This window comes from Micropterus salmoides, unplaced genomic scaffold (assembly GCF_014851395.1).
Source record: "Micropterus salmoides isolate LMB-PRFRI ecotype aquatic unplaced genomic scaffold, ASM1485139v1 Ms_hic_scaffold_14, whole genome shotgun sequence".
Lineage (NCBI taxonomy): Eukaryota > Metazoa > Chordata > Actinopteri > Centrarchiformes > Centrarchidae > Micropterus > Micropterus salmoides.
The window spans coordinates 21,341,724-21,367,589 of NW_024040485.1; the positions used below are offsets into that span (position 1 = coordinate 21,341,724).

At 40.5% G+C, this 25,866-nt stretch overlaps 1 protein-coding gene across 4 annotated transcripts in view; it reads left to right on the forward strand.

Moving 5' to 3' along the window:
- The first annotated feature begins 19,416 nt into the window (after positions 1–19,416).
- The window catches only part of st3gal3b (ST3 beta-galactoside alpha-2,3-sialyltransferase 3b), a 59,564-nt gene continuing 53,114 nt past the window's right edge, over positions 19,417–25,866 (forward strand). For all 4 annotated transcript variants that reach the window (XM_038718329.1, XM_038718333.1, XM_038718332.1 and 1 more), the window contains exon 1: positions 19,417–19,572. The gene's annotated coding sequence lies outside the window, so the exon portion shown is untranslated. The remainder of the gene's footprint in view (positions 19,573–25,866) is intronic.

The window sequence follows — 25,866 nt, forward strand, 5'->3', positions numbered from 1 at the left end:
TTTCAAGGAAGAGTGAATGATTACATGCAAAGATGTTCACTTCAACAGGACATTGTTTTCTGTGGTTGCTCCCTTTTCCTAATAGAACTGGTACATTAAACACTGATCAAGACATTTTTGATAAAGCTTGAAATTTTGTCCAAACATTCTTGGTGTATAAAAGGCTCTGACATTTCTGGGTGCCTGCCGCTTTAAGACTCTTCTTCTGTGGTTACGGTAGGGGAAGTGTGTAGCTAGTGCGTCAGTAACACTTGGTCCTACTACTTCTCCACCCAATGATGGCAATGCTGTTTAAGTGTGATGGGCTGATATATGGAGCCAAGTCTGTAGCATCACACTCCATCCCTATGTACCTGGTAATCCTCCTCATCTGTCTCTCTTTCTCTGACTTCCTAGCACGGACATCTAAAAGGCTTTCCATTTTTTTTTTAAACCACATCAGAGGATGTTGGGTCATGTACCTCAAGCTCAACATGTGGATGGTCTGTTTGGTCAAAAGTGAAAATGTGAAGATGCATTAAAATGCAGCTATGCTTGTGGTGTTGGTTAGCTTTGTTGATGGGTTGCGCACCCCATGTGCGGGGGCTGGGTCCTTCTTGCAGCGGCCCGGATTCGAGTCCTGTGTCGAGGGCTGTGTGTACAAACAATACATTTTCTTCAGCACAAACACAGGAGATATTTGCTGAATTTGACAAAAATTTGTTTATTCCAATGTGAGGTAGAGTTGGAGTCAGGGGCATTTTTAGGATCTTGAAACATTGGGGGCTTAGCCCAGCCCATAAAACTTCATATCTTCACATAATAATTGACCCCTCCAAAGTTAAGTCTCTAAAGCAGTAAAGCAACAGTAAACATCCTCTATTTATACGGCACAACGAAACTCACAACAACACTATTAACTGTCTCATTTTGATGCTGCTAAATTGTAATGTCATTTGTCTAATTATAATGTTACAACAAAAGTATGGCAGTATGAACCGGGGCGTTTGGGGGTACACCCCCAGAAAATTGTGAGTGTTAAACACTTAATTTCCTGCATTCTGGTGTTTTTCTGCACCAATTTCTGCCTTTTCTGCATCAATTTACTGTGGAAAGTATTTATGTAAAGGAACACACAAAATTCAGGTAGCAGGCAGGTGGCTGAAACTTTGTGAGCCTGTTTCACTGGTTGCTTTTAAATGACTTGAAGGCTTCAGATTTTATGACTGATTACTTGTTTGATCATCCTTGTTGCTGAATTGTGGTCAATATTGAACATTTTGATATTTTATGACCTTGTATCTGATTATTTATTCCCATCTAAAATGTGCAATTGTGCTACTGCCTGCCTTGGCCAGGACACTCTTGGAAAAAGAGTTTTTCTGGGTTAATAAAGGTATAATAAATTTTAAATCTAAAACTGTAACAGAATATAATGCAGAGCAGCTCTCAGGCATTCTGGGTTGCTTTCAGATACGTTTCTCCTGTATACTTTTAATATCATCACTGCTGAATCAACACACATGCAGATGTGACTGATTGAGGTAACCTCTTTAAATGTGCATGTGGCACCTTTTTACCTCATCAATAATAAATTAAATCATTTTAATTCAGTTATAAACTCCTAGACTTTATATTAATAATATTTTGAGAGGTCAAATAGGATAAATCATCATAAACTTTGCAATCAATCCGCGGTCCACCTGCTTGCTGCACTGTGTGGAAGGGATATATACCACAGATTCTGCAACCCGTTGCACTACTATCCATGATAGTTTGGGGATTTAATTCTTGCATGTTTTATTGTGCAGGATCACAGCCCCTATGTGTCCACATGAGGAAAGGTCAAGATAGACTTTTAAAATGTTTCTGCATATGCAGTGAAGAAGTTCAAGTTCTAAAATTTGTGATTTATTTTCATTCATAAAAACGTCTCAAAACATTCCCCCAATTTATTAGCGTATTTTTATTAAGCAGCAGCAACCTCTGTGAGGACCAGTCCAGTCAACACATGTATGGGCGCACATCATTTTAAAGACAGTAATTAGGAGTGAAAATAGGGTGCTCTGGTACCAGGTACACTTATGAGCATCCTTATGTTCGAACATGGTGTTTGTTATAGACAATGCATGACTAGCACAGAAGTCTAACAACACCCACTCGGGTTCAGATCAGGGAGGCCGTCACTCCCGATCACGCCGTTATTTCTAGGGAATGCAATTTGCTTTGCTTTATCTGTAATTTAGATATTTCTACAATTCTATTTCTACAATTATTTTCCTTTTTATCTCCATGAAGGTGTTTATAAGATCACTTTAAAATATCACTTTTGCTGCCCAGCCAATTATTGTTGCCTGTGCCTTTTATTGTGGAGATGTAGCCAACCAAACTTCTTGCTTTGCAGTAGCACAGACTGCCAATAAAATCTGATTATTCCTAGGGCATCTAAATAATTTTCACAACGCAAAGAATTATTGTGGCAGTAACACGGAGCAGCTCGTTGCTGAAGCAGGTAAACCTACATACAGAGGAAGCTGTGCGTCATGCGTAAAACCCAACAGGACTATTTCATCCACCATATTTTCTCTCTCTCTGTGCATCTCAAAATAAATAACAGTTGTTAGCTGCTGAGTGAAAGATTAGTTTCACCGGCGACATTCTGTTTATGGATTCACCATCAGACATCGCTACAAAACAAATAGTGTGTATTAAAGAAAAGAAACAGGCTAATGTCCAAAGCGATGCTCTGTTCAACATCAAGAGACTTTTCATATATCTCAATAAATGCAGTGATCATCTGACTTAGATGTTACAGTGTGAAGTCTTCATTTGCTCTGCAGAGACTAAATACGCTTTTAATGCGCCGTTAATGGAAAGGCTTGTGAAGGAGCGACGCAGGCTGCTTTCCAACACGGTCACCAGTGCCATGGTGTGCGCTCACTGGATTTCAGTTGTATTAGTAGAACAATAAAGCCTTAAACTTGAAAAGGTATTTGCCTGATTTTCTAAATGTTTGCATCTGCCCAGGTCATTCATATCTGTGATAAGCGCCTGACCAGCGCTTTACTGCGTAACTGCGCGCACACAGGATGACTGCTCATTTCGGTTGATGAAGAAAAATGCAGATTACTGATTGCTTAAGTTATGAAGGCATGAATGGAAAATTTAGCGAAATTAAAAGTACATTAGATGTACCCACCCCTGCTGCAGACATAATCACTACTGCCTTCAGCTAGAAGTAACAGCAGCAAAAAAGAAAAGTCTGTAATATTGAGGCACTTTGCTGCACCATCCTCGAGCAACTACTTTTTTTCTCCCTCAACATTTCTATAGGCAACATTTTGTCCGCCACTGATGTGTGAGTGATTGACTATTCACTTAGTAAACTGCCTCCTGTATGAGCCAGCTCCAAAATCGCCAGAGCCAGGAAGGCAATGCCAAACTTTACATTAGAAAAAAAGGGGGGGTGCCAAACATAGATTTTGAAATGAAATATGCATAACGGCTCCTACGCCTATCAGGGGATTAACCTCCCCAAAAATCCACAAACGTTAATTTCAGCGCCTCTGATAAAGTGCAGCTCACAGCCGCTTCAGATGGAGCTGAGAGGACAGACACAGAGCTACAGCTGTATCATCTTATTCTCCATTAATTTACAGGAGAATAAATAATAACATTAATCTCTCTCACTTGCTCGCTCACTCCCGCGCGCATAACGTTAGATAAGCAAGTAAAGTTCAATTTTCGGCCTTTTGTTTTTTAAAAATCCTTCTGAGATCTGGGGCTTTTCAAAAAACATCCGGCCCGGATGCACAGGGCTAACGATGGTGCTGGTTGGAGTCATAGCATTTCCCACCAAATCCCTACTCCAGCTACTATTCAGGGTCAGCCTGGTGAAGAACAGGTTGGTCCCTTACACCAGTACTTTCCAAACTTTTTCATGTCAAGGATCCCAAGTCTGACACAAATTAGACCATGGACCCCCATTTGATAGGACTTTTAGATGACACACACCTGGTCAATCACTGTATGAAGATTTTTGGTGTCAAGATGGCTGCATTGGCTAAGGTGGCTGCACATTTGTCCCTGAAAACAAAACCTCCTCCAATGCCATCCTCCAAACCTATTTAATTAAAGAGGTGGTAGCTCATTTGTAGTCCAGCCGTTTCCTTTTCATTTCTATGATGTCACATCTTGCTCCAGTCTATGTTGCCAAGCTGGTTGGCAACATGTTTTGCTGAACCAAAGCCCTGTTTACCGCTGACCAGCCCTTCTCTGCTTCTGATTGGCTAGTAGTCCTTGACTAGGAACTGCACATATGCAACTCCCAACAAAGAGACAAGATGTATCACTCAGGTTGAAAAGAGGAGCTGCAGCAATGTGCATTATGACAAAAATATGGTGTTTTTTGAAAATTAAACTATGTAAACCTGTTGTGGTAGAACCCCTAAATACAATTTTGAACCTGAAAATGAGCATAATACCACCTCTTTAATCATCTACTTTAATCGCCGGCTGGATAATTTGTGTAAAGTGGTGAAAGTTCTACTAAAACATTTTTTCCAAGCTGATTTTGGCTTGCTCGTGCCACGTGCAAAACCAGTTTTAACGCCATTGACGCTGCACTTGACAAACATTTCTCCAGAGCTGAGGCCATTTCTCAAGAGCGATGTACTCAGATTTAGCAGCGCTCTCTCCAGTCAGATATATTATTATTAAAAGAAGAAACCCATGCACTCCATGAAGATCATGCAACTTTAAGGAAACACACGGAAAAAGTAGAGCACACCTCAACTTCATTCTCAAGCACAATAAAGTCGGCTGAAGCAAAGTTAGCAGATCTATGTTCATATACTGCCTGAAGGAAGAGAAGTTGTATTATGAAAATGTTGTGGACTACTTTTAATGATATTATGGGCAGAACAAGCAAAAACAAGCAACTCCATCATTTCTGGAAGCAGAAGGAAAATTCCTGACTAAACCAGTTAGATATTGCTAATTACTTTAAGAAGTATTTTAATTGAAAAGAAAACAAATATAGGAATGAGATGGCTGAAACAAACAATAAGCAATCATATGATCTAATAACAAATCACATCATGACATTTTGCATTTTACAATTGTAACACTACTTCACTACTGTTACTGTGAGCTATGTGAAAAAGCTGTTATCTGGATGTAAAGACAGACCATCTAGTATCAATAATATGGATGGAAAACTACTAAAATTAGTAGCAGACATTATTGTTGTACCTATTTGCTATGTGTTACATGTATTTGTCCACAAGCTTGGAAAACTGCAAAGATTATACTAAAGTCCAAGATGTACCATTTTCAGGCCCTAATAGTCGTCCAATTAGTATGTTACCTGCTTTAAGTAAGATCATGGAGAGAATTGTTTATAAACAAATACAATGTTATTTTTCAGCTAATGATTTGAACACATATTATCAACATGCTTACAGAAGGGCACTCCACTGAAACTGCGCTGACTCAAATGTCAGATGATTGGCTCAGAGAAATGGACAGTAACAAATGAGTAGGTGCTATATTATTGGATTTCAGTAAATCTTTTAATATAATTGATCATAGTTTGTTAGTAGAAAAACTTAAATGTTATGATTTAATCAGACTGCAGTTCTTTGGCTGCAGAGCTATTTGACCAACAGGAAACAAAGAGTTTTCTTTAATGGAAGTTTTTCCAATGAAAAACCTATTTGCTGTGGAGTTCCTCCAGGAAGCTGTCAAGGTCTAGTGTTATATGCTGTGTTTACAAATGAATTACCATTAACCACATATAGGGTAAAAGTTAGCATTTATGCTGATGATACAACAGTATACATGGCGGAACCCACAATTGAAGAAAAGTGTAGTTAGTGTAATAAATAGGGAATTGCAGTCTGTAGCTGAATGGGTAATGAATAACAAACTAGTTCTTAATGTCTGTAAAACAAAGAGCATTGCATTTGGGACAAATCATTGCTTAAGAAAAGAGCCTAGGTTAAAGTTGTATGTTAAAGATGTTGCAGTTGAACAAGTTCAAGAGACCAAACTTAATTATCATTGTCTATACATATTAATAAATTAGTGTGTAAGATGGGTAGTGATTAGTTCATGTTGTAAAGCTTTACCAAAAAATGTAATGGGACATATAATTAAGGCACTAGTTTCATCTCATCTGGATTACTGCTCAGTGGTTTGGTCCAGTGCTTCCATGACTTAGATGAAAAAATTACAAGTTCAAGTACAAATTGTTCAGAATAAAGCAGCACATTGTACGCTTTGATGCTCATATAGAACTAATGTAAATACAATGTACAGCTGTTCATTCCGGTTAAAGGTAAAAGATAGATGTTCTGCCTCTTTGCTTAATTTTATAAAAAAAAGATTTAAGTTACTAAATTACCAAAGGTATTACATAAACCGTTATGTTTGAGCTCAGATGTGACTATTATACCAGGCACACTACTGAAGGTTCACACTTCCCAAAGCAAAAACCTGTATAATCAAGAACACTGCAATGTATAGAGCCATTATTGCATGGAATCATTCAGGAGAACAGTAAAAATTGCTTTAAAATTTTACTGAAAATCTCCTTGCAAAAACAGCTTTCCTTATCTGAGGACACTTGGGTAGTATCTAGATTTTATACAGCACAATATACTATCTAGATGATAGATTTTCTTATTGTCTTTTTCTCCTGTTTGTTTTTTTGTGTGTTTTTTACTAATAAGAGCTGGGTTCTGTGATGTGTTGTATTGTGTTTGTGTATGGTTGTTGTTATTGTCATTGTTGTGGTCATGTGTGTGATCTTCTGTGATTGTGTTTTGTGTGGACCCAAGGAAGAATAGCTGCTGCTTCAGCTACAGCTAATGGGGATCTTAAAAAATGAAATGAAATGTTTAATTACAGAAATTATTTAAAAACCCTTGACCAAAACAGTCACACATTCTAGTCATAAAGTCATTGCAATACTTATGGATGGAATTATACTGAAAATAAAAGATTGCCCTTTTTGCTGGGAGCCCCCTGCAACCCCCTCAAGGACTCGTGGGGGTCCTTGGACCCCCTTTTGAGAACCAGCCTTACACCATGCTATTTCATAATTTGATTATACTGTGTGTTATTTTTTATCAACCATAATTTTAGGACTGATTCGACTGTCAATCTCACAGTCGAAGCTTTGCAGCTAAACAAGGTTCATGCCGGTATGGGGGTGCTCAACGTCTGATTTACCAGTTTTCTCCCAATTTGTTAATATACAGCCTATTACAATATACATTTCAATGTTTAATGCTGTAAATAAACATTTCAATAAATGTTTTTAAAGTTCCTGAATAAAATGCGCATGTGTAGGCGTAGTGTGTGTGTGTGTGTGTGTGTGTGTTACAATTGCTGAAAACAGGAAGGAGGAAGTAATAGCAAGGGCAATGCAGTATGAAAGCGAAGATGGCAGGATGTTGTATTAATTTCTCACTACCAGCCTATAAGTGAATGACTACATGAACCTTTCTACAAATTTCTATTGAACTTTAAGCAGAAGGTCACATTAATAAAGGGGGTTTCCATCAAGGGAAATGAAATGGCACTCCTGGGGAATTTCCTTGAAACTAAAATGTTGAAATGTTCCGAAAGCATCTAATTTCCTTTAATACATTTTCCATGAACTGCGACTTTCTTGAACCAAGGTCACACCCTTATACAGTGCATACTGTTCCCATGGGTACAGTACCCGCGTGTGTGTGTGTGTGTGTGTGTGTGTGTGTGTGTGTGTGTGTGTGTGTGTGTGTGTGTGTGTGTGTGTGTGTGTGTGTGTGTGTGCGTGCGTGCGTGCGTGCGTGCGTGTGTGTGTGTGTGTTAGGAGAGAGAAAACAATTCCTCTTTTCCTCAGCTTGTAGAGACACATACTAGATATTTAAGCATTGGCATACGGCATAATGTTTGCTTCACTGCAACCTATGGTCAATTCAGTCCATCACTCTATATTTTTCTAAATATGCTAAATCAGTTAACATTAGCTGTAATTTGCACTGTATGCACATCATTTCCTTTTTTATTCAGTTTTGCATCAAACGTCACCAAAAAAATACCCAGTCTGTAATTGCTTTAACTTGTGAGAGGGTGAGTGAAAACCAGCACTCACCAGTGGCTCAGTCAGTACCTTCTTTGGGGATATGAAGGTCAAGGATTAAAGTCCCCAGGTGGCCTACTTGTACTTGCCAACAATGGGGAAGTTCACTCATGTGGTGTGTTTTTAGTCGAGGTAATATTACGTCGAAGACTGCCTATTGTACTGGGACCCTGTGAACATTTCTTCTTATTTTTCTCTGCTAAAAAGTGTTTGTGCAGCAAAAACCTTTAAACTTAGAAACACAAAAATTGGCAAATTTCACCCACTACTGAGGCAAATGTAATGACACTCATTGACCTTAAGGTGAGGCTTTAATAATAAAGTTGACTTAGAGTCAAAATTCTTTCATCATTTCAATCATCTGCATCTGGTATGCTCTGTAGATCTCAAATTTTGCATTTTTGACCAATGCTTGGACACCGATCAGCGTCTATATTTAGCTATGTTCTAGGATGAGACAGATGAAAGTTGCATTCTCACATATAGTCAGACAACTTAAAATCCAATAAAATCCAATACATGCACAGTTTCTTAAATAAGAGTGTGGGGCTTTTCTTCCAAAAAGATATTATTATTAGACGTCAAAATTATGAAATAAAATAAAAGAGTGTAAGAAACCGACCTGTACTTCTGGGCTGACACTGACTAGGACCTAAAGTAGGGATTTAGTGTGAAAATAATGTTGAGCTGTTTTCCCAGTAACAGTTGACACAGAGGCTGTGCTGTTTGGAGTGCAAACATGTTCAGACATATCTGGATAAAAGATTGTTCAGATATTTGATCTAAAGCTTTTGTGTTGCAAAAATGTTGAGATATTAAGAGGATGGCTGTTGATTACATGAAGCATACATACATTATGCCCATTTCCTGTAATATATGGTTTGATCAAATAGGCTTATAACAACAGAGACCACCTTCCTGTTACCTGTATGAAAAATCAGCCAATGAAAGCACAGTGTTAATGAAAAACAATTATTAGTGGTCTGTAAGTGAATGTAGACACTAGTGCTGTTGGCTAATGAAATCTTCAAAAATATGACATCAGTTCGAACAAGACCTCATATCTTAGCAAAAAAGGTACCAGAATGTATACAATTTATTGTCTGTATTAAAACAAATCTACATACATATCAAATGACATAAAGCAGAAAAATAATTTATTACACACGTACATTGCAAAAGTCATATTTTTACTTTATTTGAACTTGAAAGAGAGTCTAATTCATTCTTATTCGGGTTACAAAACAGAAATCCATGACTCAGTGCTAAATGCTTATTTGCTGCTTTGCTGTGCTATCATTTTCACCAGTGGCCGTTTTCAATGAGTCCATGGGAGCTAAAATTAAATGAAAGAGCTACTGTGTGGTTAAGTACTACTCAACAAATCTGATGCGCTGAAGTTGATCCTCACAAAGAACAAACTGATTTTTATGTGGCGTAACAGAGAAGGGCGTATCATGATTGAACACACCAGGGTCATGTGAATCCATCTGACAGTTGTGCTGGTTCCCTCGGTACAGCCTGTTCAATTTGACTTGTAAAGAAGCTCAGCTCAGATGACACTGCGCTCAAAACGTATACTACATCACTGTATCATTACTGTTCTATATTTGATTTTGTTGGAGAAATGCAATGACTAATTTATGTAGAAATATTGTGAATTTTGTACTCTGAAATGTCCTCAATATTCTGTGTGCACCACATCTTTGTATACCTTACTAACCTCCATTATTTGCTCTCTCTCTTTTGCATTGTCAAGTACTTGATTTTCTATCTTCTCGAAAAAGGCTACAATAATCATTTTTTGATAACAATGGGTCTGATGACTATGTGTAATGAGGTTTTACTCAAACCGACAGAGAATTATCACCGGTCTCTGCAGTGTTTTATCATTTTTCAGCTAATTGTTTTTAATGGAAACTTAACAGTTATGGTTCAGTCTTACTGCTGTCATCACCATTATTTGTGGTTTAAAATTTTGTAATGCTTACCCTCAAAACCCTGCCCTCGCTCTCATATATTGTCGCTTGCACAGATTTTCTGGCTCCAGCTTCAGCCCTTCTCCTGATGTGCAAGCAACAATATATCTGAGTGCAAGCATACGGTTTGAGCAGAAATAGAGCAAATCTAAGTGCAAGCAGGGGCTGGTTGAGAGCAAGGGCAGTGTTTTAAGGGAAAGCATTACACAGTCTGAATGTGAAACCAAAAAGTCATGCTCTCAAATTGAAAGGCTGTGCTCTTGAATAAAGATGACAAAAATAATCCCATAATAGCCAGGTGTTTCACATGGTCATCAGATCAACTCGATGAAGTGATAATGTGTCAGAGTCACAACATTGATGCAAAAGTACATTTTGTCATGCAGACATGGAAAAAGAGCAGGCACATCAAGCAAATGGCTCACTTATTGTTTTCACCCCAGCACTTTGTCTCAGGAAAGCCATATGTAAACTCTCACCCCTATTTGTCACTTGGCAGCTGTGACTCCTTCAGGTCCCTCTGTTAGTAGAGTATTATTGTCTACAACCTCCTCAGACCAGTCACATGTGAGTCAAATGACAGAGCTCAGGTTCCTTTGTGCTAGTGAGGTCTGATTATCAGACATTGGTGTTAACCAACTGTTTACTAAGCTTGCTTTCAAAAAAAACGCAGTAGTAATAGTTTACTGTTTAACTGACTGTGTAATTTATTAATGGATGTAGTTTTATTTTTGACTGTGTTGATAGTTGAAGTGAACAGATGCAAGATATGCTGGTGAGATTAAGCACTACATACTGCTGGTGTCAGAAATATAACATTTGACAAAGTAGATCCTTCTAAATGCCTGCTCTGTAGCTAGAAGGCTACTGCAATTGCAACTGCTGGTTGAAGATAGTGTATTTGTATTGGTCTTCTTTAATCAGATAAGGCCTTTAACCACACAATGCTGGTGCTGATAATACTACATGGTCACGGGGTATGTTGCTTGCAAACACAGGAAACATTACCCTTCCTCCTCAGTGAAAGTAGTTTAAAGGAGAGATGCATAATAGCTGATAAAAGACATTAAGAATCCACTGATTGTATCTTTCACTTTCAAAGCAATGATTTTTGTATGTCATTAGTGAAAAACTACAGTGGCCCTGAAGTGCAAACCACAATAGCAATTTGCCACAATACCACAGCAATTTGCCACAACACGAAAGCATTTTGCTGTGGCAAATTGCTGTGGTGTTGTGGCGATTTGCTGTCTGAAGCCTTTGTGACGTACGGACAATCTCAACGTTGATAGGCTATCGCGACTCTGCGTCATACAAATTTCTCACTTGAAAATATTTAACTCACTGTCTTTGCATTGACTTTGTATGTAAACTCACCGACCCAAACATTCGCTTCGCTTTTGGTCTGAAAGCACCATTAAAGTGGTCTTGAAACATAGAGAGACTGCTGCAGGCTACTAAACAAAACTTTCATCACAAACAAAGCAACAGTTATTGATCATCTTGTTAAAACAAGATGGCTAAGAAACCGAACAAAGTGACATATTCTGTCTGTGTGTCTGTCAGTCTGTCAATCTCAGAGTCCCATATGTAACCATGTTAACATTGAGTTTTAAGTTAAACAACCTGACATAGGAGACTAACACGTGACATGTGATTTCAGACACACGATCTGCAGTTCACCAGTGTTCAGAGTGTAGGGCAATGTAACCATGACAATCACATGATGTCATGACATAATGTACTTATTTTAACCTAAACAAAGTGGGACCATTTCACAACATAAACCATGTGTTTACCAGCATGTTACTTACGTCATGTACTTCTGGTCCGGTAGCCTGTCGCTGGACAAGTACTTTCAAACAGTCATACATGTTGTTTTGGGAAATGTAAGGGTATGTATAATTGTGGGACAATTGACAATCTCCACATTTTGTCGTTTAGGCATGGACATGTGTTTTTTTTTCTCCTATTTTGTGAGTATTATCTCTTACATTTTCTACTTAAATATGTCGTCGTACATTACTGTGGAACAGCAAACTGACTGTAAACTTTTACCTCTGGTTTCACTTACAACTGATTTATCAGAGGCAAATGTTTTACTAAGAACTGGCACCTTACGTTTGGGTATTACTGTAAAGTAGTTCCCAGTATGATTTACTTTCCTTTTACTTGTATCCATTTCTCCTTCTGCTTACCCTCATGAATGTTTTTCTATGTCTAGAATTCATTGTGCATATTTCATCTTTCAGGATGTAGACCTGTTCTATATGTTTGTAAAAGCTACTTGCATTCACATTATTTATTAGCATGTTAGAGACAGTGGACTTTTCAAAAGCCAGTAATAAGGTGAAGGTCAGAGACTTGCAGTGTTTCACACTTTATGATTTAAGGCTGTTGAGAGCGGAGTCCTTATTCAGAGACCACTGTCATCGTTACATAGCCTAGCCTATACACTGAACCATGTTGAACTGCATTTCAGTGCAAAAAGGGGTGACTGTGAGGGGTGTTTTTGAACATTTTGCTCTACATCTTTCTTTCTGCCTTCCTGGACGGATAATGCTTACTTTTTGTCTGGCGCAAATTCTATTAAGCATGCATTAAAGGGTGATACTAATCAAAAAATGAACAAAGCAAATGGTATTAAAAGGTCAGTGAACAGGAGTAGAAAATCTTATTTAATCCGTAAGATATTGTAGTCTTGCATGTGTTGTGGTGGCAGCTCGGCTGACGGTGAGTGTCCTGGTTTTTTTCTCCTTTCTATCAGTTATTCTGCTTTTTCCTTGGTTTTCTGTTCCCTGCCAGCCTCCCTGTGTTTTCTCCCCTGAGCCCAGCCAACGACCCGCACCTGCACCTCATCAGCCACTTCATCAGCCTGCCGCACCTGCCAGTAATCACCCTCATCCCTGCCTGTTCTTCAACCCCGGTTCTCCCCGTGCCTATGTTTCCCCGGCATCCACCTCTCCCTCCACTCCAGTCCCTCTACCATTCTTTCTCCTCAATAAACCTCCTTCCCTCTGAGTGCTGCGTTTGGGTCCTCTGTCCCCACACCACACCACCCTCCTAACAGAATGATTGTTTCAAAAAAGCTGATATCATGTTGCCTCACTTCTCAGTTTTGAAATATTCACAGGAACAAACTAAAACAATAATGCTTCTATGTGGCTTTAAGTGAATCCGACTACAAATTAATTTATTTGCCAAGCACAATACCATACAAAGTATTTTCAATGACAGCTACAGCACCAATGTCCCAACCCTTCCTCCGTGACTTGTGCCTGTGGCCTGTTTTTTTCGGCCTTTTGGGAGGCCTGTTCTACGAAGTGAGGTGGCTTAACTTGTGACATTAGGTGTAACTTCCCGATTAACCCGTACTACGAAAGGTGAGTTAAGTTTTACCAAAACTATGCTGTTATGGCAATTTAAACAGCATCTCTAAACTGCTCCAAGCAGGATGTCTTTGTGGTTAACTACACACCGCTCTCTACTTTAACTTCCTGAACAGACACAAATCTCCTAAACCTCCTAAAATTGTAAAGATTTACGGTGTGGGGACTTGCACAATGTGACTGTAAACAGATTTATGTCCCTACACCATTAGTAATACCCGCCCACTCTTTCATATCTGTGTGTGTGTTTTCATTTGCATGACAGAGACAGAAAGTCTAGATGTTTGAATGTGTGTGTATTTGTGTGACAGAGACAGAGAGTCTAAATGTTTGAATGTGTGTGTGTTTGTGTGACAGAGACAGAGAGTCTAAATGTTTGAAGGTGTGAAAGCGTGAGTTGATGAATATAAATATTAATATAGCAAGCATTGTTTCACCTACTTATCAAACAGACAAAAACTTTCCTCTTCCATGTACATTTAGTCATTTGGCAGTTACTTTTATCCCCCCCAAAAATTAAAGAAGGTTTTCATGTCCTCAGAATCCCTAGACTTGCTGCAATGACAGATGCAGTAAGTGGAAAAGGCAAGAGTATTGACCGCTGTACTATGGATCCCACCCCAGTACGTATGAATGTGCAAGTGAATATGTATGTATGTCCATGACAGTATGTATGTGCGAGCATGTATGTACAGTGAGGAAAATAAGTATTTGAACACCCTGCTATTTTGCAAGTTCTCCCACTTAGAAATCATGGAGGGGTCTGAAATTGTCATCGTAGGTGCATGTCCACTGTGAGAGACATAAAAAAATATCCAGAAATCACAGTGTATGATTTTTTAACTATTTATTTGTATGACACAGCTGCAAATAAGTATTTGAACACCTGTCTATCAGCTAGAATTCTGACTCTCAAAGACCTGTTAGTCTGCCTTCAAAATGTCCACCTCCACTCCATTTATCATCCTAAATTAGATGCACCTGTTTGAGGTCGTTAGCTGCATAAAGACACCTGTCCACCCCATACAATCAGTAAGAATCCAACTACTAACATGGCCAAGACCAAAGAGCTGTCCAAAGACACTAGAGACAAAATTGTACACCTCCACAAGGCTGGAAAGGGCTACGGGGAAATTGCCAAGCAGCTTGGTGAAAAAAGGTCCACTGTTGGAGCAATCAGTAGAAAATGGAAGAAGCTAAACATGACTGTCAATCTCCCTCGGACTGGGGCTCCATGCAAGATCTCACCTCGTGGGGTCTCAATGATCCTAAGAAAGGTGAGAAATCAGCCCAGAACTACAAGGGAGGAGCTGGTCAATGACCTGAAAAGAGCTGGGACCACCGTTTCCAAGGTTACTGTTGGTAATACACTAAGACGTCATGGTTTGAAATCACGCATGGCACGGAAGGTTCCCCTGCTTAAACCAGCACATGTCAAGGCCCGTCTTCAGTTTGCCAATGACCATTTGGATGATCCAGAGGAGTCATGGGAGAAAGTCATGTGGTCAGATGAGACCAAAATAGAATGATGAGTACCATCCCAAGAACACCATCCCTACTGTGAAGCATGGGGGTGGTAGCATCATGCTTTGGGGGTGTTTTTCTGCACATGGGACAGGGCGACTGCACTGTATTAAGGAGAGGATGACCGGGGCCATGTATTGCGAGATTTTGGGGAACAATCTCCTTCCCTCAGTTAGAGCATTGAAGATGGGTCGAGGCCGGGGCTTCCAACATGACAATGACCTGAAGCACACAGCCAGGATAACCAAGGAGTGGCTCTGTAAGAAGCATATCAAGGTTCTGGCGTGGCCTAGCCAGTCTCCAGACCTAAACCCAATAGAGAATCTTTGGAGGGAGCTCAAACTCCGTGTTTCTCAGCGACAAGCCAGAAACCTGACTGATCTAGAGAAGATCTGTGTGGAGGAGTGGGCCAAAATCCCTCCTGCAGTGTGTGCAAACCTGGTGAAAAACTACAGGAAACGTTTGACCTCTGTAAGTGCAAACAAAGGCTACTGTACCAAATATTAACATTGATTTTCTCAGGTGTTCAAATACTTATTTGCAGCTGTATCATACAAATAAATAGTTAAAAAATCATACATTGTGATTTCTGGATTTTTTTTTTTGATTATGTCTCTCACAGTGGACATGTACCTACGATGACAATTTAAGACCCCTCCATGATTTCTAAGTGGGAGAACTTGCAAAATAGCAGGGTGTTCAAATACTTATTTTCCTCACTGTATGTATATGCAAGCAAAGTATTCAATTTTGGCCTAGGCGGCTTCTCATATTGTTCTGCCGCTCACTCTCTCTCATTCGCTTGGCCTCACTCTTAGGATACACAGAGAGCTGCCAAGCGTTGAGTGTCACCATGCTTGCACAGTTGTGCGAGTTAAAATCATTGCTTGCGCTTAAGATTGAGTGACATTTAAGTAGGGTAGTTATTCATTCCGCAGGGGTGGTGTGCCGAATACAGGGGAACACTGGTTTCTCTGCTATGTGCCCGCCACAGACAGTCTCCGCGAATTCCGCCTTTTGCGTTCTGTCAACATTACGTTATCAATTAACATAAATAACTGATTTTATGACATTTGTTAATCGAGTCAGAATCTTCCATGTCCGCATCGCAATAAATCTAAGAATAGATCCCCCCCCCCCCCCCCCCCCCAGGATTAAAACATCAAAAGAAGACTGGATGATGACTAGCTATGTGCAAGTAACTTAACCGCCAGTACATAGAGTAATGCTTTGAATTTGCAGTTTTATAATACAGATTTACTCTATGCACTGTATATCAAGTATATTCTTCTGTTACTTTTTCATCTTATCTTGGCTTAAAGAATATCAGTTTTTTTAACATTGCTCACTGCTCATGATGCTGAAATCATGTACTGTGCTGCTACTGCGATCATCAGAATCAGCTTTATTTGTCAGGTATGTGTACACATACAAGGAATTTGACTCAGGATTGTACAATGCTCACGATGTGCTTACAATACAATAATGATACAATAATAAAATCACACACAGGCTACAGTATAGAGAACACATATATACACACACTATATAAAAACAATACAGACAGATTGAGCCAATAGTGCAATGAGCAAAGTGAGTGCAAAGGATGCAGGAGTAAAATTATCATCATTATTATGTACATGTCGGGGGTGGATGAGACATACAGGTACACATACACATATATGCATAAATGTACTCATGTGACACAATGTGAAAAAGCATAGTGCAAAAGATGATGGATTAAATAAGTATTATGTACAGGGTGAGGTAGGTGGATTTGGTACACAGTATATACAATATACAAAATGACAATATGAACAGTATGAATAGCTCTGAAATAGAAAATGATGAATAAATAATAAGTGGTAGCCAGTAAACAGGTGGCTGATTGGAGACAGAGTTACTGGGTTATTGCATTGGGTTACTGTTATTGTTCCTGACACTGTGAGGCAGAAATCAGATGTTCATCAGAGTGATGGCTTGTGGGAATAAACTGTTCCTGAGTCTGTTGGTTTTGGCGTACAGTGCTCTGTAGCGCCTACCAGGGGGGAGAAGTTGGAACAGGTTGTGTCCAGGGTGAGATCTGCAGTGATGTTTCCTGCCCGTTTCCTGACTGATTTTTTCTGCAGTCCTGACTGTCCATTGTAGTCTGCTCCTGTCCTTTTTGGTGGCAGATCCAAACCAGACAGTGGTGAACGTGCAGAGAACAGACTGGATGATGGCTGTTTAGAAGAGGATCAGCAGCTCCTTAGGCAGGTTGAGCCTCCTGATCTGGCTCGGGAAGTACATCCTCTGCTGGGCCTTCTTGATGATGGAGTCAGTATTGGGCTCCCACTTTAGGTCATGGGATATAGAGGATCCCAGAAACCTGAAGGATTCCACAGCAGACACAGGGCTGTTGAGTATGTAATGGGGCGAAGAGTGGTGGGGCTCCTCCTGAAGTCCACGATCATCACCACAATTTTGAGCGTGTTAAGCTCCAGGTTGTTCTAATAGCACCAGAGAGCCAGCTGATCACCATCCCGGATGAGGCCGATGACTGTTGTGTCGTCAGGAAACTTCAAGAGTTTGACAGATGAGTCTCCTGAGGTGCAGTCGCTGGTGTAGAGGGAGAAGAGCTGTGGGGAGAGCACGCACCCCCAGGGGGGCGCCACTGCTAATAGTCCGGGTGCTGGATGTGATGTTCCCCGGCCTCACCTGCTGACTCCTGTCAGTCAGGAAGTTTGTGATCCACTGACAAGTGGAAGCTAGCACAGTGAGCTGGGTGAGTTTGGTGCTGAGGATGTGAGCTGAAGTCCACGAACAGGATCCTTGCATATGTCCCTGGAGAGTCGCGGTGTTGTAGGATGTAATGCAGTATCAAGTTGACAGCATCATCCACTGACCAGCTTTGTAGGCAAACTGCAGGGGGTCCAGCAGGGGGCCTGTAATGTCCTTCAGGTGGGCCAGTGCAAGTCTTTCAAAGCACTTCATGACTACAGATGTCAGGGTGACAGGCCTATAGTCATTTAATCCAGAGATGGAGGGTTTTTTGGGGACTGGGATGATTGTGGAGCGTTTGAAGCAGGTTTGCGCAGATTTTCAGGCAGGATGGAGACACACTGTCTGGGCCAGGAGCCTTCCTGATTTTCTGCCTCTGGAAGAGCTGGCTCACCTCCTCTTCACACATCATGAGTGCAGGTGAGGGGTCAGGGGGGGGGGGGGGGTGACAGCGTGGCAGTGGAGGAAGGTGATTGTTTAAAGATTGTTGAGTACCAGCAGTGTTGGGGATGGTTTCCTGCTGCCTGAGTTTTGCTGTGAACCTGGGTTTTTGTTTGCTGCATGTGCGGAAGGTTTTAGTCTGCACACACATCCTCACAAAAAACGGATGTAGGATGTCACAGTGTCAGTTAGTTTGTCCAGGTTAGTGGCTGCAGCCTCAAAAACACTCTAATCAGTACAGTCAAAGAAGGCCTGTAAATCCAGCTTTGACTCGTTGGTTCATCTTTTCACATTCTTTAGAACAGGTTTAGCAGATTACAGTTTCGGCTTGTGTGTCACGATAAGATGACCCAAACAGTGATCAGAGAGTCCTAAGGCTGCATGGGCAACAGAGCAATAGGCGTCCTTTAATGTAGTGTAGCAGTGATCCAGTGCTTTAGTGTCATGTACAGCATGTACAGCAGTATTTCTTTCATTCTAACGGGACTTCCTGTTGTTGTCACCTCATTAAGCTGCAGACAGCAGCAACCTAAGCTTATAGGTTTCCCCAAGGCTCTACTTTATCACATGATGGATCAAGCTCATAATCGTCTGAGCAATCTTGTGTCTGCAAGCACACAGTCATTCCCTGTACCAGAGCCACCAGCTTTGGTTTGGAATGGATGGAAATATACTGTTTGATAATGTTCCTGCCACAAATGAAAATGCCAAATTTTCAAGATCATGGTGGTTTGAGAAAGAGGTGCTGTTATGATTTTTATTCAGTGATTATAAATTTAAGTAGAAAGCTACTGTGGTTAAAATGTAGTCAGCATAACCCAGATCTTTGAGTAATTACCATTTTGCAAATGTCATGCCTCATGTTCAGTTTTGGCTAGTGAAAACGAATATTTATAGAAGATTTTGACTTTTGTAACAAACTTTTTGATAATGAAATTCAGTAGCTCAGATAACAGGTCTGTCCAAACAATATTTACATGAATAGAGCATTTTACAGTCTTGCAGTGTCTTATATGATTAATTCCCTAGAAAAAGATATTTCCAATATTTTGAGTTTTTCACAAAATCTTGTTGTTTTGACAAATATGGCAGTGATTATACAAAGTGTCCAAATTCCAGTGGGATCATCCATGGGACCATTTTTTGTCATTCAAATCCTCCCTGTTATTGGTTAGCTAGTGTTTGCAGTGTGCGCTAAAAGGACAGTGACCTGATCAAATTGTGTCTTTCATGTTTCCTCTTACCTCTGCTCTATGCGAGCATTTGATCATTTAATCAGTCAGTAGGCGGTACATGTCTGTTTTGTACGGTACATGTCTGTTTTGTACGAATACTCTGGCTTAAGGACTTCACAGCCACAGCTGATGAGGTAATGTCTGATTCTACTTTTGGGGTAATTTAACGCCATAAACCACATATTCCATTAGTCAGAATGATTTTGTAAAACATGTTGTTTTAAATTTGTACGCAAATGTTTTACAGCGCAATATCTCTTTTAAAGTAATTGTACCTAAAAGCTGTATCTTCAGCTCAGCTGATCATATGCCGATAGTCTTACACTGTGAAATATGATAAAAATTAGGAGTGTAAGAAAATTTTCAAATCCCAAATGATTCACAGATTATTCAAAAAAAAAAGTTTACAGCATGATGTAATGTTTGTTTTTCTGTTTCCAGTTTTTTTTTTTATATCATTAGTCTCCTAAGATAGATAGAGGCTTCAGACAAAAACAGGAATTATTTGTGTGCCATGACCTTGGCCTAGAGGGGCTTAAAATAAGCTCCCTGGTGCACCCCAGGAAGGTAGTGACTCTGTCAGCAGCTCAGTCAGTGAGGAAGCCATGTATAGTCTACATTTTATGTCCAGTAATTTAGTTCAGTAGATATTCTACAGATTTAAGATGTACACTTTGCTCATAATTAGACATTTATTTGATAAAACTTACCAGCTGTTTGCAGGATTTTTACTAACTGTTTTATTAAAGGAACAGTTCCGTATTACGGGAAATATGAATATTCGGTTTTTTGCCAGTAGTTAGTTAGCCATCAGCACATTAAAAACTAGCCAGTAAGCACTAGCTCGTGGTCAGTGTTGCTCATCTGGGATGCTGGGTTTTTACTAGCTACTATTTGTAATTATTTCTAGTTTTTCAAAAGCTTCTTGTTATGGTCTAGTTATGTGAGTTTGTTGGTAACATTTCACTTTGTTATATATCACTTGTTGCTGTAACTGATCTCATCTCAATACTTAATTCATGGTTCTGATTATGTGGATTGTTACGTATAGCAAGGCTGTAAAGGAACGTATTACAGCCTTCTTCTGGATTGCAAACAAGACTTAATGCTCAGAGCTAATCTAACTAAAAAAAAGTTAAGAGCTTAATCTTGTCCTTACACAAACAATATTCATCATGCTTCCTACCTGTTTTGTTCTCCCTTACTTCTTTAATAGTTTTCTTGCTAGCTTGTCAAGACTGGTGCAAGCAAATAACAGGAATATATGGGTAGGACCTAAAAGCAGACGATTGAGGGGCAGGTCTGGTGCAGTTCAGGGATTTAATATGCAAAAAACAAGGGACAGGGATTTAGGGGATGGTGAAGCAGGAAAAGGTCATAACCAGAGACCAGTGCAACACAAGACAAAAAATCCAATAAGGTGCAAATTCAGTTAAGAGGAGACAGGAATCCAAAGTAACAATGCAGGTAATGCAGGCAGAAACAGGAACCCAGGACAGTACACAGCAACTTAACATACTATCTGGCAAGGAACAAAGGTTTACTGTATGTGGTATATGGAGTTGCAGGTGAGGTGTGGGCAGAGTAGGCCAGAGGCACATTTAATCTCAAAACGGTGTGCACCTGTTTGCCACAATTCCGGGTTGAACGACGTATTTCCTCGAAGTGGTGTGCAATAGTGCGCAACTGGCTCTGTAGTTTGGTGAGTGTGTCTAAGGTGTTACCCAGTCAGCAGTGACGTGTACATAAACACTGCCACATTAAAAAGGCTTGGTCATGATTCATTAGGCTAAGTGTTTTGACTCTCTGACTTTAATTGTATCCATAATAAAAGTTAATGGGGGAAATAAAAGATCATGAAATCTTTCTGATAAATGAAGAAAATTGTTTGTGGTCATTTTATGTTCAGACCTACAATGAACACGTATTTTTAACTAGATGGACAACAAATCTAATATAAAACTTGAGAGTGGTGCACTTGAATTTAATCTGTTATCTGTCTTCACATTGTTATGAAACTCCAATAATGAATGAGAAAACACTTACTGGGTAACTGATATGATCTAAGAATAATTTGTCAGTCATAATTTCTGATTCAAAACCAATTCATACCAGATCTTGATGCACATTTATACATCACTCATCCTGAACATCTATGACTGTTAACAACTCAGTTTTTTTGTTTTAACCTGTCCTGCCCAGCAGCCTGGTATAGAGTATGATGACCTGGATACCATATTGTGCCAGACAGATTTTACTTTAACAAGAGAGCATTAAAATACTCTGTTTTATTATTTATTTAATTATGTATTGATTTGTCGCCGGACAGGGGGGCAGACACGGGGATAGGGGGGCACAAACAGACAGCACATAGAAAGGACAAGACCTGTAAGAGAAGGAGGATGAAGGTGGGGACAAAAGGGAAAAGCAGTGGGAAACACCAATTGCGGAAAGCAACGAAACCTGCAATAGAACAGAGAGGGGGGGTCTTGGGGAGGAGAAAAACAACAACAAACAAACACAATCAAAAACAAACAATAAAAATAATAATAATAGTAAAAGACAACCAGCCGAACAGCAGCAATAAACAGCTGACATAGTAAGAAAAATGAAAACAAGAAACAGTCCAGCACACTAAATAAGCAACACAGCACAGCCACGAGAGCTGGAATAATAACAATTAATTTAAATAAGTAACTGAAAGAAAAGCATCAGGAATAATTCTACCAGGGACAACCTAAATTTGTTTGTGTCTATGTGTGAGACTGATTGTGTCTGTGTGCGTGTGGGTGAATGTGTCTGTATGTGTGTGTGTACATGTGTGTGCGCATAAGCCTGTTAGAGAATGTAGTTGTTAGTGAGATTCGGAAGCCACGACTGTGCCACACCTACCCCAGCAACAGGCAGGCAAGAACCCCAGTAGCCAATAGGGGTGGGAGAAAGAAAAAAAATTAAAAATCAATCAAAAAAACAAAGACTCTCAGATGCACCGCGATGCAACACAGCGAACAACCAAAACGCCCAAATGCCACGCAATCATCAACACCAATGCACAAGTGACGAGCCCAACGCGCACACTGCGCAAGCACGGTGACACCCAATGCCCAGCAGCTCCCTGCGAATCCCGCGTGCGAGGTCGGGCAAACCAGAGAGAGCAAGCGGAATAACACGACAGCGAAAGCCAGCGGAGAGAAACACCAGCAGCAAGTCCCAGCCCGGCAGCAAACGCGCCGCACAGATCACCGTGCACCCGCCAATAAAAGTCCACCGTCCCCCCCAACCACCAGAAAAAACCAAGGCCGCCGGTGCCAGACGACATCCCCCATGCCCAGCACGCCCAGCGGCCGCCGTGTAACACCAGCCAAACCAGCAACGAGGCAAAATCAACCAGCTCATTTGCATACCAACCCACCCACCCGTCAAGGGCCGAGAACTCCAGGCATAAGCCCAGAACAAACCGGAGCACAGCCCTGCCCCTCACCCACACTGCACATCCCGAAAACTAACTATATACCTCAGTATCCAGAGGGGTCCAACAACTGGCCGACAGAGAAATGGGGAAGCATGGATCCGAAGCCAACGAAGCAAAACAGGGACGCAAACTGGTCCCTCCAAGCCAACGAGGAAATGCCTCCCCCCGGACTCCAATGCACAAACTAAATGCCCAGCAGCCATTCAGAGACCCTGCCCAGGGAAAAAGCACAATGCATCAAGATGCATCGACAATCGCCTAACAATCCCACCACAGCCCTCCAAACCGCAACCGGATCAACCCGCGCAGAGACCCCCAACACCAGAAGCCAGGGCACCCCGCGACGCCCCAAAGCGCAAAGGACCCCAGACCGCATGTCCCGGGGGGAAGCTGTACCCCGCCCCTAGGAAGAACAGCAGAAAGCCGTGCCGGGAAGCTCCCTGCCGCCAGGGAGCGAAAACGCAGGAAAACCAGGCCAACGGTTCCCGAAGCCCAGCCAGAGGCATCCCTCCCCAGAGTGCAGGCAGTGCCAGCAGCCCCCGAGGCCGATCTCATCCCTGGACGGGGTGAGATCATGAAATCTTTCTGATAAATGAAGAAAGAAAAATTTTGTTGTTTAAAGCTACAATGAACTAGATGGTGAATCAGAAAAACAAATCTAATATAAAACTCGGGACTCGTACACTTGAATTTAATCTGTTATCTTACTCTGGTATGAAACTCCAGTGATGGGGGTCAAGCAAATACAGTTGTGCTCAAAACTTTGCATACCCTTGAAGAATTGGTAATATATATATATATATATATATATATATACCATGTGTAAAGAAAACATGAGTGAGCAGGCAAAACCCATCTCTTATGGGATTCAACAACAAAACATGGCAACAAAGGAAAAAAATGTAGTAAAACCCCTGTTCAAAAGTCTACATACCCTTAGTTCTTAATACTGTGTATTGCCACCTTTAGCATCTATGACAGTGTGCAGTCTTTTGTAATAGTTGTCTATGAGGCCCCAAATTCTTGCAGGTGGTAGAGCTGCCCATTCATCTTGGCAAAATACCTCCAGTTCACGCAAAGTCTTTGGTCATCTTGCATGAACCGCACGTTTGAGATCTCCCCAGAGTGGCTTGATGACATTAAGGTCAGGAGACTGTGATGGCCACTCAAGAACCTTCACCTTTTTCTGCTGTGACCCCTGGAAGGTTAACTTGGCCTTGTGCTTGGGGTCGTTATCATGCTGGAAAGTTCAAGACCGTCCCATGCGCAGCTTCTGTGCAGAATAATGCAAATTATTGATAACATGCTGCATTCATCTTGCCATTAGTTTTCACATGATTCCCTGTGCCGTTAGAGCTCACACACCCCCAAAACATCAGTGAGCCACCACCATGCTTCACAGTGGGGATGGTATTCTGTTCACTATAGTCATTGTTGACCCCTCTCCAAACATAGCACCTATTGTTGTCACCATAAAGCGTATTTTGGTCTCGTCACTCCAAATTACAGTGTGCCAGAAGCTGTGAGGCATGTCAAGGTGTTTTCGGGCATATTGTAACCGGATTTTTTTGTGGCATTGGCGCAGTAAAAGGCTTCTTTCTGACAACTCGACCATGCAGCTCATTTTTGTTCAAGTACCGTCATATTGTGCTCCTTGCAACAACCACACCATCTTTTTCCAGAGCAGCCTGTATTTATCTTGATGTTACCTGTGGGTTCTTCTTTGTATCCCGAACAATTCTTCTTGCACTTTTGCACACTGAAATCTTTCTTGATCTACCTGACCTTGGCTTGGTATCAAGAGATCCAATAATTTTCCACTTCTCAATAAGTGATTGAACAGTACTGACTGGCATTTGCAAGGCTTTGGATATCTTTTTATATCCTTTCCCATCTTTAGGAAGTTCCAATACCTTGTTACGCAGGTCTTTTGACAGTTCATTTCTGCTCCCCATGGCTCAGTATCTAGCCTGCTCAGTGCATCCACATGAGATCTTACAAACTCATGGACTATTTATACACAACACTAATTGCAATTTACAAAGCCACAGGTGCGGGAAATAACCTTTAATTGCCATTTTCACTTGTGTGTGTCACTGCGTGTGTCTGTAACAAGCCCTGACATTCCAGGGTATATATACTTTTGATCAGGCCATTTGGGTGATTTCAGTTATCATTATTGTTTAAAAAGCAGCCAAACAAATATGTAAAAAGATAAGTCTTCATATGATCACTATCCCTGAATCAAAGACAGTTATTGTGCATGATGAGTCACATTTTCAAAATTAATGCCAAAATTAAAAAAATTCTGCCAGGGTATGCAAACTTATGAGCAAGTTATTGATACACATATCAGTCATTAAAGAAAATGAAACTACTTTTTTTCTTGTCTGAGAGGCCTTTACCTTAATTATTGCACTAAAACAATAATATGCACTTTTGTTTCTTCTGACTGAAGAAAAAGAAGACTTAGCTATTCATGGCTTTGTCTTTGGACAATGGCTGTATTCAAGATGGTGCCTAGTATATAAATAAAAGAAGTGAGATACAAAATGCCCTTGTGTGTATGGTATCTATTAATATCCCATTGGCACGTTTATTTCCTGCTGCCTGCCCAGTAGAGCAAAAGCAACACCATTGAGCAGATAGTTCATCTATGATTCAGATGATGCAACAATCAATTATTCATTTTGCTACAGTAAAGTCTGACTCTAGGAATTTCACTCAATGAGATGATGTGATCAAACATAGTCTGTTTAAAGATTAGTTATTCTGTTCACTAGTGAATACATTCTACATAATATTTTTGATGGGGATAAAAAAAATCTTGTGAATGGTATGGCTCACTTAGATGATGTGCCGTAGATTTTAACAGTGGTGAAAGGATTGAGTCCCTTAAAAGAGAGATTTATTACTCAGTCTTAGTAGTAGTAAGGGTTAGATGCGGGAACAGATT